Source organism: Anthonomus grandis, chromosome 10 (genome assembly GCF_022605725.1).
Source record: "Anthonomus grandis grandis chromosome 10, icAntGran1.3, whole genome shotgun sequence".
In the NCBI taxonomy this organism is placed as follows: domain Eukaryota; kingdom Metazoa; phylum Arthropoda; class Insecta; order Coleoptera; family Curculionidae; genus Anthonomus; species Anthonomus grandis.
The window spans coordinates 2,897,108-2,911,085 of NC_065555.1; the positions used below are offsets into that span (position 1 = coordinate 2,897,108).

Below are 13,978 nucleotides of genomic sequence, written 5' to 3' on the forward strand. Positions count from 1 at the left end.
TCAAATTATGAAAACTTTCCTCCGGATGTATTCTCACTCCTCATGAGCAGCATGTTCCATGATAAAGCATAAACATAGTTTTTGTCCAGTTCTGCTTTTTATACGAGAAAAGATATTATAACTGTTTTAACTGATATTTATTTTTATTTAAATTTTCTTGACAAAATAATTAGTGGTGCGATAATTTTGTCCAGGAGTTTACTTTATTTACTAAGTTTACAAATTTGGGCTAAAAGCTTCCTAATCCTAGAATTTATAATACTAGTGGTTATTTGGTTAAACTTAAAACAGGATACAGAATGCATTTTGATTGTATAGGGTGTCCCAAATTCGAGACTCACCATTGGCTTTGACCATTGGCCATTGGCAATTTAACCGACCTCTTATCTCAGAAGAGATACGAGGTCGGTTAAAATGAGGCAGAGTTGCGTAATTTGGTGCGCATTAAAACGCCCTTTTGAAATTTCAAAAATTCCAAATACTTCCGAAGATATTTGGAAAAAATCGAATATTCACGATTTCATTTTTATTTTTTTATGACTCTATTTGAATAGATATAACAAAATAAATTACTCATTCTCATTGCTACTTTTTCTATAAAGCAAAATGGTGTCGTCAGATTTTCAAACCGACGTTTCGTATTCAAGCTGTCATCATCAAGTTTGTTTTTTTAAATACGGCCCTGGATTTTTTATTACGGATTTTAAGAGCCCCTTATGGTCCTAAACCAACACTTATTCAAAAATGTTATACTAATGACAAAAAATGTAATGGGATTAAAAACAAACACCTTTTTTTATAATAACGCATTAATAAAAAAAGCTTAAACATTAACATAAACAGAGGTTTAAAAATAACACAATTAAAGCAAATATTCAAATATAATCCGCCTGCTTGGATGCATTTTCGTGTCAGTCTGTGAATTTTATGTGATCGCACGCGGAATAGTCCTTGCCGGGATAGCCCTGATCTCTCTTGTTAGGTCTTGACGTGAGGCTTCAAGATTTTGTGACGTATTTTGATAAAGACGGTTTTGAAAAAATCCCCAAAGAAAGTAATCTAACAGGGTTAAGGTCGGGGCTTCTAGCGGGCCAACGTACGGGTCCTTGGTTTCCAATCCATTTGCAATAGATTGGTGTTGCCACCCTTACAACTCTTTAGAACCTGGCCCATCAAAAAAAAAACCTAATAAAATAATTCATAATTTTTAAAAGTATTTAGTAAATAAACAATATTAATAATCAAGATTTGAGACGACAACAGGCCTGGGTTTTGTTGCGTTTTTTTGCACCTAAACGATGACTGTAGTTTATATCGCATTTTTGAATATTTACACCAATTTTTGTGCTGATAGTGTTTGTAACCTCCTGGTAAATATTATGATTGGCACTCTCCGGGATTCCATGAAAGAGGACAATATTTTGGTTGGCGGCCATGTCAATTTTTCACGTAGCAGACTTTGTTTGAGATATTTCGTTTTTAACTCATCCAAAGACTTTAAGACAGATGTTTCAAAATCAAAAAATCTGTTGAAGAGCTCGGTTAAATCACCAGCTGACTTACTTCTAAATGCAGTTAAAGTCGTAGATGTCTAATTTTCAAAAATTAAAAAAAATCTTTTCTAAACTTCTTCAGATCCTCGGCAAATTTAGCCGCCATCTTCTCATTTCACTTTGGTGCATCATTTGCTTTCGGCGCTAAATCTACCGTTTTCTTGACATCCTCAGAGCAATTTTCAGAACGTGTCATCTTCGTTAGGCACTAAACTAATCTTTTAAATAATTTTTATAGAATATTTTATATTAAATAAGCTGAAAATTGTATAAAATTGAGGATCAACAGCAACACTGTTGTCAACGAAGTCAACTAAGTTGACGTAACACATCCAAAGGTTCTTCCATTAAGGAATCCATTATATTGGTCCTTATTAATTCTGCATATCTTTCGGATGTTAGATTTCTTTCAAAAAAAAAAAAAAAACGGGCCGATAATTTTGTTGTGCCACATACCGACCCATATATTAAATGATTGTTGTCCCTGAATAGTCTTACTTCTTGATTCTGCCTTGGGATTTCTATTGATCAACAGTGTTCGTTATAAAATTACGATACAGTTTTACCACTAACCAAAAAAATACTAGCACTATAAAGAAAACGTTTTTAATCCTATTAAAAATATATTTTTTGTCTTTCTCTTTAGTAGAGTCCTTATGGAAATATCCATTAATATAAAATTTTTGAATAAGTGCGATACATCATTGGTTTAGGAAGATGAGGGGCTCTTAAAATCCGTAGTAAATAATTCAGGGACGTATTTAAAAACACAAACTTGATGATGACAACTCCAATACGAAACCCGACCTCGTATCTCTTCTAGTTAACGAGATCCCAATGGTGAGGCTTGAATTTGGGACACCCTGTACATAGGAGCATATCAAAGAAAAAACTAAAAAAAGGAGAAAAGAAAAGGCAAGAACTAACATAAAACAAGAATTAAAAAAATCTGATCAACAGATACATGATTAATTTTAAATATTAAACTGAGTCGTTAAAATACTCTTCAATGGTCTAGTAAGCTTTTGGTAAGACTAAATCAAATCAAATCAAAATATGCTTTATTGTCATAAGAGATAATCTTGTCAACAAAGCTGTATGGGAAGAATGGCATTACCATACATAGGTATAAACAAGAAAAAAACACATATACAATACACAAATCATACATAAGTATAAAATAGCAACTAAAATAATGCTCAAAAAAGAAAATCTCCTACAGCAAAACTTAAGTAACACATTTCTGACAGGGCACAGACAAATATTCGTCAGAAAATATTAAATATATAATGTCATATGTTAAAATCTATCTCAAAAGAAGTCATTTACTTCATAGTAGCCTCTTACAACCAGCAATTTTTTAACTCTTTTCCTAAAGACTCTATTACTTTGCACTTCCTTAATATCGTTTAGACATTTTTATTAATGAGTTTGAGGGTACAGGCAAAATCACATCATTAGCCCTTCTGCTGCTATAATGGTGCCCTATCTCCAACATTGAGATCTCTGTACTTTTTGTGAATTAAGCACACCGTTTCCAGTATAAATAAAGAAGGCAACTTAAGGATTTTGTGAGTAATAAAAAGTTCTCTACATGAATCTCTTATACCTACTTTGCAAATATATCTACCCTCTTTTGCAAGATAAAAACACTCATAAATAATTGATTGGTACATGCACCCCAAAAACACAAACAGATTAATTTCTTTAGTTCCCCCCTAAACTTTTTAAGGTCTGTTACAGTCCTAATCGAAAAAGGAACATGATTAAATATTTTACGACTAATAAATATTAAGAGAGTTTCTCGTAAATGAGGAGGTGGTGACTGGAAGAAATAAGTTGTTTACTTGACAAGTATTATGACTGGTTCAGGATGGTGGACTAACTGACTTATGTATGAGTATAGCAGTTTCCAATATAAAGAGTGAGAAAACTGTTAAAATTTTTTCAGAGGTTTACAAGAGACTTTCAGACCAACACCACACAGATACCTTAATGCTTGTTTCTGAATAGTAAAAATAATGTTAAGGAGTCCCCGGATATGAGAGTCTATATTAAGGCAAAATAAACTGAACGAGCAAACAACCCTCCCAACTCATCCTTGGCAACCCTGACCATAAAACAACCAGAAGAAAGTTTAGCAGCGAGGCCGCAAAACTATACTATGAGAGATCTAACTACTTTTTGATCTTTGTTATGCCACAGAATTGTAGTGTCATTGACAAAAAGAGCTTAAGTCATTAACGTATAATAAAAATAAAATAGGACCTAACACTGACCCTTGAGGTACACCACATTTAAGGTGTGCTATCCCTGACGAAAATCCAGATGCAACCACCCTCTGGGTGCGAGTAGACAGGTATGACTTCAACCACCTCAAAGCCACTCCCCTAAATCCATAAAAATCAAGCTTTGACAGCAGTATTCCACAATCGAATGTCTTGGACAGATCACAGAACACCGCTGATGCTGCAGCCTCCTTGGAGTTCATAAATAGATACACATCCTCCAAGAATGTGAAAATTACATCTTGCGTGCCCTTAGATGATTGAAATCCATTGGTTTTTAGAAAAACTGCAATATCGTCGCCTTGAATGCCATTTTAATAAAATTTGGTAGTTTTGGGTTATCTACTATGACCAATCAATCGATTGACGTTCGTAGATTATCAGTAACCATAGTCAACTTTATTATTTCTTATGGCCGCCATATTGGATTTATACATCATTAAATAGCACGTAAAAAGTTCTTTTCAACCATGTAGCAAAAACAAATTACATTGCTTTTCCCCTCACTGGAGTATCAGACCGAATTATTCATGTTTTTCAATCGTAAATAGTTATAAAATAAAGGTGGTTTCACAGACTAAATTAAATGGCATATACATACTGAATATCTGGCAAATGGACTTAAAAAGTTAATTTACAAATTTTATATTATCAGAACATTTTTAAATTCAAAAGAACGTACTATCATTTATAAATCCTTAACTGAGTCAAATTTGAGATATGGTATTTTGGTATGGGGAGGCTTAGACAATAATGCGTTGCATAAATTAAATATTGTACAGAAGTATATTTTGACAACTATATACGGCAAGCCAACACTTTACCCCACAGAATAACAATTTACTGAACAACATAAGAACTTTATTTATAACATCAATTTGTTCACACATAATCACTACCATGATATTGCTAAAAACCAAATAAATCACAATCATAATACAATAGCAAGAGCTAGAGGTAACTTAATCATAGCAAATAATTTCAAAAGTATTAACCTAAAATTTTTAGTTTATCTTGCGCCAAAAATATATAATGTTCTATCACCTGAGTTAAACAAAAATTTAGCAAAGAATATACAAAGTATGTGCACAACAAATATAATATTTTCTCCTCATTTTTCTAGGAATTTAAGTAGATATTGTAGTATTTAAGATTATTAAATTTATTTGTTTCTGTAAAAATAACAATCACAAGCGATAACTAACGCACACAGGTTTATATTTCACACCTAGGCGTTACAACAACATTTGTAATAGTGATCAGGCAAAAAATTCGCAGTTTCTAGTAAATTAGTTAGAAAAATCAATAAATGTGGTAGGTCGTCAGGGTTTACTGATCCCTCCAAATAAAGTAATAATTAATCATGCTTTATTTATTACCCGATACTCACATACTCATTTGGTTTAATCAAATGGACCCAAACAGACTTGGAAAATATCCATATATTTACTAGATCAAAGTTCACGAAATATAGAAAACACCATCTCAATTCTTCTAAGGAAAGAGTTGCAATAAACAAAAAAGAGGCATGATAGGTATTGAAGCAGTACATACAAAATAGATATAGCAACTTCAAAAATAATTTCTTTAAAAGCAAACTGCTGAAAAAAGTTACACACCTCTTGATCTAACGTATACTTCAAAATATAGAGAAAAGACTTATTAGTATATGTACATGGACAACAAAGCAACTTGCAAAGACATATAAACTCATCAAAAAAGAAACATACTCTATAAATATTTCCTCAACTATGATTATAGATACTAACCATATTGTACGATCATTTACCGCAAATTCAAAAGCCCCGCAAATTCTAGTTCTTTTATTTTAAGTAGAAGCAGTACTTTTACATAAATTTATGCAAAAATATTAGGCTCGCTTACGTTCTAAAAACTAATTGTATAATATGCGACATCTCATTATTATTTACTAAGAAATGAATTATTTTTTACAAATTAAAATATTGCAAGCGTTTGCCTCCGGCAGCAACACTATCTTGATATGGCGGAAAACATAAATTTATTAAAAAAACATAATAATAATAATAACTAAAATTGACACCTGAGAGACGTTTTTCTTAACTACATAAAAACTGACTTACTTTGCGGAAAACCTGGTCATTGCGTGACTCAGGCGTAGCAGCCGCATCGCGGTGCCGGAGCGTCGATGGTGGGACCCAGCGTCGTTTATTGGCGGAAGGGGCGGCTAAGCCGTCCTAAAAATATATAAATCATAAATTTATTAGCAATAAATAGCCTTATAATCATAGTAACATATACCCATGAATTAGTCATAAATAATCGATTAAATAACTTCTTAGTTAACTCCAATCGCAGATCAGAGCACCGCAAGTCCCAAAACTCTTCAAGCATTTCTTGTGTTTTTGAAATGGCCCAACTTTTCTTTATATAGTAATCAGCATAAAACGAACTACCGCTTTTATGTATAACTGATTAATATTTAATAAACTACTTTCTCTAAACAGTATTTCAGATACAGTAAAAAGCATTATTTTCATTATCTACTTTTGTACAGCTTGTAGGTTCTGCCTTACCACAAACTACAATCCCATACTGAACAAGTGCACAGTAAATTGTTCTGTTACTTAATGTGTGATACTAAACCATAGCTTGGTAATAATTATTTGACAAGAGAGCAGCTCTGATCATTTACTATGAAGTTATATTAAAATCTCTGCAGACAACCAGCTACCTGTTTGGCATATATATAGTGTGTAGCAACTCATCCAAAATGGACAAAAAAGTATTAAGATTGAAGGTGATTGATTTGATATAGACAAATAAATTAATTAGATCCATTTAAAATAAGATAGTGACATATGCACTATTTTGCAAGTGAAATGGTTTTAATAGTTAAAGGAAAGAAATCTGTATTCTTATTAGCAAAATTCAACGTTCAGCTGTAGATAAATAACAACTTGGTCTATAGTCATTGGTCTAGAGTCAAAGACGGTATATTATCATTTCCTTGTACCCAATGCTCAGAAATAAAAAAATATCAGAATTTTCTTTAGCCAAAAGCACTTGTAATTGAAATGATTTATTGGTATTATATTCCTTATATTCAATGGTAATATATTCCTCAATTCATCATAATGTTCTGATATTTTAAATTCTCTTCCCAGTTTAAGTTTTCATCTAGTATGTTTCCCAAGTATTTCAGATTTAATTTTCTTTCTATATGGTTTGGACAGTGGCAATGTAATATTCTGTTGCACTGAGAACCATGCATTTTTAGTGTCTGAAATTCAGGAGAGTGAAAGGCCTTAAATGTTGTCAAATGGGAGCCTACCAACTAACTATTTTTTTATACTTTATAAAACCAATTATATTTTTGAAAAAAAACCTCTTGATAATGGTCTTTACCTTCCCCGATGCACGAGCTGCTTGTGGCCCCGGTTGCCTGGGGCTCTCCGTGGTGAGGGTGGGGTCCTCCGGGCAACCAATTGCGTGTGCGTTGCTGGCTTTGGTGGGGGATGAAAAACTGGTATTATTTGTTGAAAGTGGCCCAATTACCTGAAATATAATAGTTTATAACTAACTATGAATATAGTTAAAAATTATATTCAAAGTACATATGTAGATGTAGGCTTAGGATCTTTCTTTTCTGTTGGGACCACATTATGACTTCTATATGAAAAAGTACCAATATTCAATCAATGGTGCGACAATAAGAGGTTGATATTTTTAATAATTGTCTTTATTTAAGATACATAGGTGTAAATTTTAATACACTATACACCTACCTGAGCAATGCCTGTACTGCTGCATTAGTCAATATCTTATTACTAATACATCAATACCAAAAAATTTAATTTAAGGCAATATTATATAGCCCATACTATTGTGATGAAAAGAGGTGGTCTTTCAGTCTGGTGTGCAGAGAACCAATGCTAGATGTTTTAAAATTTTGATCTAAGGAATTATAGCTATTTACCCCATTAAAAGTAAAACTTTTTTGCTGTTCTTGTAAAACTGGTGCTGATGTCCTAATAATCTTCATAATAATTATTAAAGTGTATAACTTTACTGTATTTGATACACTTAACCATCCTTACTATTTATTTTGTTCAAAACAGGGTCATATTTCCTCAAGTTGTATATTAACTCACACCATACATTTTAAATGTCCTGCAACCTTTTCTCCAAAACAGCATCCAGTCAGGCAAAGTACACAACGTTGCAATAGTTAAAGACTATGAATATCAAAGGCTTACAGGGATTTTTTCCTTATTTTGAAGTTAAGTCTCATCTAATTTGCATAAAGTGCTTTCATTTTTATAGATTCCAAGTAGAGCCCAAGGTTCTTTGCACATTTTGAGAATGTCCACACCCAACCATTCAAGATAAGCCTTAGAGATTGCTGCAAGGAAACCCGCTGATTTTCAGAACAGCAATAATATCTCAGTTTTCCTCAAATTGTGATAAGCAGAATAATGTAGCACAGACTAAAAATCATGATTCAAAGATGTCGCAAGGGTCAAAGTAATGCAAGACATACTTTTTGTTTTTTTATTTTTCAAATAGTTCATGAAAAACTGAATCTACGGTCTCATAGAATCCAAGACGATGCATTTTCAATACATCAAATGCCTTGGAGTTTATTTATTTATTTCTCTTCCAGTGGGACAATTTTGTAAGAGAAGAAAAACCAAACCTACATTACACAAACATAAAAGACACATACTTTGTAAGGTATTAATAAATATTTGATTTGATTTAAAACCCTTAAAAATAAATAAAGTACAATTTGACTCAAATATTATCACTGTAATAAATTCACAGAGCATTGGCTTTTTCTGAGTCTTAAAAATGCAGCTTTATTAGTAAAAAAATTCAACTGATCCGAGTACTGGTTAGCAAATTTGCCTGTCCAAGTAACAAATTGGTTCAGTGGGATGGAATATGGAATTAGGGTGTCTGATGGGTAAATATTACCGAATATATTTGGACAGCAAGATCCAGAATGTCATAGAAGACTGACAGATTGGAGAGTATGGATAATAAGTTCAGACTTAAACTTGTGGTAGATAATGGGAAGTAGAACATTCCATTTGAAGGCAATGTACTGCAAAAATTTGTGCTGAACCTGTTCAATCATCTGAATGCGATTGCTATAATGAGGTGACCAAATACATGAAACATACTCTAGGTGAAAACCAAGTAGTGTATAGTAAAGAAGCTTAATAGAAGTAATGTCATGGAAATCTCTGATGCACCTCTTAATGAAACCCAGAAACAGTATCGTGCAGTACACTGGATAGTTTTTTTAACCAAATTAAATAGATTGAAAGTTAAAATTCCTAAAACTTTTTTTTTTAACTAAAAAATCAATTTTTTATGAACACCTCAATGAAAGCAAGTTATTAGCAGTTTCGGTATTTGCCTTGATTTTAAATGTTGCACATAATAAAACATTTTAAAAATGGCAATTTCCATTCTTCATGAAGAGATTTTATACCCATATATATTGAGTGTTTCTCAGTTGCTAGACTGTTCTTCAGTGAAGGATTTGGGCATTGAAGTAGATAAGAAGCTCACATTCAACCAACATATAGCACAGGTCACTAGTTCAGCCTTAAAATCCCTCGGGTTTATAGTAAGGTCCACTTCTCAATTTAAGAATATAACCAGCTTGACTGTATTGTACAATTCATTAGTAAAGTCTAAATTAATGTATGATTCTATGTTGTGGTTCCCCATCTATGATGTTCATGTTAACAGACTGGAGTATATACAGCGCAGATTCTTAAAGTTACTTTCTGTTAAGTTGGATGGAGTATATCCAGTAAGAGCTGTGGAACAGGAGTACCTGCTGAATAGATTCAACTATTTGTCACTAAAGCAAAATACTATCTAGTCAGATATTTTTATATAAACTTTGCAATAATAAAATTGATTGTTCTGAGCTCTTAGAGAGGCTACCTCTATTTGTTCCTCCTGCCAATACAAGGAGGCACCATATATTTTATCCCTCTCTTAACAAATCTGTCCAGCAAAGCTCCACTGTGCCATGCTTGTACATGGTATAATCAGATGAATGCTATAGATGTCGACATCTTTTGCAGCACTGAATATGTTTTTAAAAAAAGGATGTGTTCCTCTCTTAATTTGAATGATACCTGATTATTTTTCTGTGATTGTTATCATTTGGTTAGTGTGTCTTAGATTTTTACAATTATACTATTGTTTTAAATTTTAAATTTTGTTATCACTTTATATTGGATCTTATATTATTTTTTTATGTTATTTTTTTTGTACTACTTATTTAAAGTGCTTATAACTTGTACTGTTTTAATTTTAATTATTTTGATTGTCTTGTAATTGGGAATTTTATTGTTGGACAATAAACTATTAGAATTTGAATTTTACATCTGTTTGTTTTTTAGGTGGATGAAACTGCAACATCAATTGCAAAAATCAAAACTGTAATAAATAATGTTATCGGTTATTTGAATTATTTGGTTTATGAGCCATGTAAGCCAGCTAAATGAGTCTATGACTAATCATTTACAATAAAATATTATTAAAAAATCAGAAAAAAGAACATGAACTCTTTTTTACATCCTTTTTGCTGATGAAACCACCATCTCTGTTACCAGAAGTACCTGTCAGGCTTCTCTGCTGGATTCCTTGAAGTCACAGGAGATGAGCTGTCATATATGGGTTGATACTTACAGGCTGATGTTAAACAGGGAGAAAATTGGGAGGATGATTCTGTTGCTTATAATAGTCATCAACTTTTTAACCATTTGCATAAGAAAGAATAAGACAGATTTCTCAGGCTAATAGGTTTAAATGAGAAGTCAGGAAGTTGCTTGTTGTTACACCCTATTATGATATTGAAGAATAATATCATGTATGTATTTAGGTCCTACTGGTATAAGTTTGATTGGATCAAGTCCAACATACCAAAGTTCTTCATGTAATCATTGATTGAAATTAAATATTAAAGTGTATAACTTTACCATATTTGGTACGCTTAACCATCCTTACTATTTATTTTGTTCAAAACAGGGTCATATTTCCTCAAGTTGTATATTAACTCACACCATACATTTTAAATGTCCTGCAACCTTTTCTCCAAAACAGCATCCAATCAGGCAAAGTACACAACATTGCAATAGTTAAAGACTACGAATATCAAAGGCTTACAGGGATTTTTTCCTTATTTTGAAGTTAAGTAAGTATCATCTAATTTGCATAAAGTGCTTTCATTTTTATAGATTCCAAGTAGAGCCCAAAGTTCTTTGCACATTTTGAGAATGTCAACACCCGGCCATTCAAGGTAAGCCTTAGAGATTGCTGCAAGGAAACCCGCTGATTTTCAGAACAGCAATAATATCTCAGTTTTCCTCAAATTGTGATAAGCAGAATAATGTAGCACAGACTAAAAATCATGATTCAAAGATGTCATAAGGGTCAAAGTAATGCAACACATACTTTTTGTTTTTTTCAAATAGTTCATGCAAAACTGACATGCAGTCTCATAGAATCCAAGACAATGCATTTTCAATACATCAAATGCCTTGGAGTTTATTTATTTATTTCTCTTCCAGTGGGACAATTTTATAAGAGAAGAAAAACCAAACCTACATTACACAAACATAAAAGACACATACTTTGTAAGGTATTAATAAATATTTGATTTGATTTAAAAACCTTAAAAATAAATAAAGTACAATTTGACTTAAATATTATCACTGTAATAAATTCACAGAGCATTGGCTTTTTCTGAGTCTTAAAAATGCAGCTTTATTAGTAAAAAAATTCAACTGATCCGAGTACTGGTTAGCAAATTTGCCTGTCCAAGTAACAAATTGGTTCAGTGGGATGGAATATGGAATTAGGGTGTCTGATGGGTAAATATTACCGAGTATATTTGGACGGCAAGATCCAGAATGTCATAGAAGACTGACAGATGGGAGAGTATGGATAATAAGTTCAGACTCAAACTTGTGGTAGATAATGGGAAGTAGAACATTTTGCTTGAAGGCAATGTACTTAAAAAATTTGTGCTGAACCTGTTCAATCATCTGAATGCGATTGCTATAATGAGGTGACCAAATACATGAAACATACTCTAGGTGAAAACCAAGTAGTGTATAGTAAAGAAGCTTAATAGAAGTAATGTCATGGAAATCTCTGATGCACCTCTTAATGAAACCCAGAAACAGTATCATGCAATACACTGGATAGTTTTTTTAACCAAATTAAATAGATGAAAGTTAAAATTCCTAAAACCTTTTTTTTTAACTAAAAAATCAATTTTTAATGAACACCTCAATGAAAGCAAATTATTAGCAGTTTCGGTATTTGCCTTGATTTTGAATGTTGCACATAAAAAAAACATTTTACATCAGTTTGTTTTTTAGGTGGATGAAACTGCGACATCAATTGCAAAAATCAAAACTGTAATAAATAATGTTATCGGTTATTTGAATTATTTGGTTTATGAGCAATGTAAGCCAGCTAAATGAGTCTATGACTAATCATTTATAATAAAATATTATTAAAAAATCAGAAAAAAGAACATGAACACTTTTTTACATCCTTTTTGCTGATGACACCACCATCTCTGTTACCAGAAGTACCCGTCAGGCTTCTCTGCTGGATTCCTTGAAGTCACAGGAGATGAGCTGTCATATGGGTTGATACTAACAGACTGATGTTAAACAAGGAGAAAATTGAGAGGATGATTCTGTTGCTTATAATAGTCATCAACTTTTTAACCATTTGCATGTCAGAATAAGACAGATTTCTCAGGCTAATAGGTTTAAATGAGAAGTCAGGAAGTTGCTTGTTGTTACACCCTATTATGATATTGAAAAATAATATCATGTATTTAGTTCCTACTGGTATAAGTTTGATTGGATCAAGTCCAGCATACCAAAGTTCTTCATGTAATCATTGAATGGAATTCTTCGCCACTTGCAGTGTATCCGATAAATGTACTAAAAAATGACTACTTTGCAACTTTCATATGCTGTACTTGTTACATATGACATACTGTTAAGTTTTTAATGCAAATGATACCGAAATTATCATTTCTATTTTGAGAAATAAAAATTTTCTATACCCAGCCATTTCATACTAATGAAACTTTCCGGGAAGTTCTTTGAAAAGTTCTTTCTAGAGTCACATAGGGAAAACCAAGTACTTAACTTCAATCAAAAATACCTGAGGGCAAATTAAATGTGATTTTCAATATACAGCTTTGCCGTTAGGTCAAATACCTAATACTAAAAAAATCAAGTCGAGGCAAGGGTACCTATCATGAAATTAAATTTTTATATGCAGTCATTGTGGTTTTCACATCAATAAATCCACTGTAATAGCCATGGAGCTAAACCATTAAATTGGTGCTTAAGTTTCTTGATCTCACAAAAGCATATTTTCATATGACACTAAACAAATGTTTTTATTACAATTCCCATTAAATCCAACTAGAAATTTCTATGCAGTTGTTACTGTATGAACAATGTGTGATTTTAGTATCATATTCAGTCTAAAGAGCAAACAAAAAAGTTGCACAAGAATATAATTGCATGCTATAAGGCAGGTTTATAACCCCTTAGAACTGCATACGATGAAAAAGAAATACATACTTAAAGGAACGATTATGGAAAACAGAATTGGCAATGATAATAATAAAAAGCTTGCTAACCTGTTCAACAAAGAACAGTAGGAAGGTCACTGACCCAAGGCTGAGAGCAATATATCCAAGGTCCTGCATTAGTTTCAACACCAAGGACGCATTTATTTTGGAAAAAAAAGGCAGGTAAACGGCCGGAAAACCCGCTGCCTTAATCCCTCCCTGTCAGCCATTTAGTGTAATAATAAGTGAATTTGTTTTTAACGCACAAAAAACGATTATAATGATATGCACCTTATCAAAAACTCAGATGAATCATTGATCTTAAAATATGTGATTTCAGATGTGAATTCTGCATTGGGACATCGAACAGTGGAAAATTCTTAGAATAAAGGCGTCAAGAATAGAAGAAATCAGAGGGGTAAAAGAGAACAAAGGAATGATATTGGGCAACATTAGACTAGACAAATATTTACATAATTAACAGTAAATCGCGTTAAAACTAAGAGGGATAAAGCGGA

At 32.3% G+C, this 13,978-nt stretch overlaps 1 protein-coding gene across 1 annotated transcript in view; it reads right to left on the minus strand.

Moving 5' to 3' along the window:
• The window catches only part of LOC126741224 (eukaryotic translation initiation factor 4 gamma 2), a 36,189-nt gene extending 28,816 nt beyond the window's left edge, over positions 1-7,373 (minus strand). Inside the window, exons 1-2 of the mRNA XM_050447595.1 lie at positions 7,229-7,373; positions 5,944-6,057 (exon numbers count right to left, since the gene is read on the minus strand). The gene's annotated coding sequence lies outside the window, so the exon portion shown is untranslated. The remainder of the gene's footprint in view (positions 1-5,943; positions 6,058-7,228) is intronic.
• Positions 7,374-13,978: the final 6,605 nt, after the last annotated feature.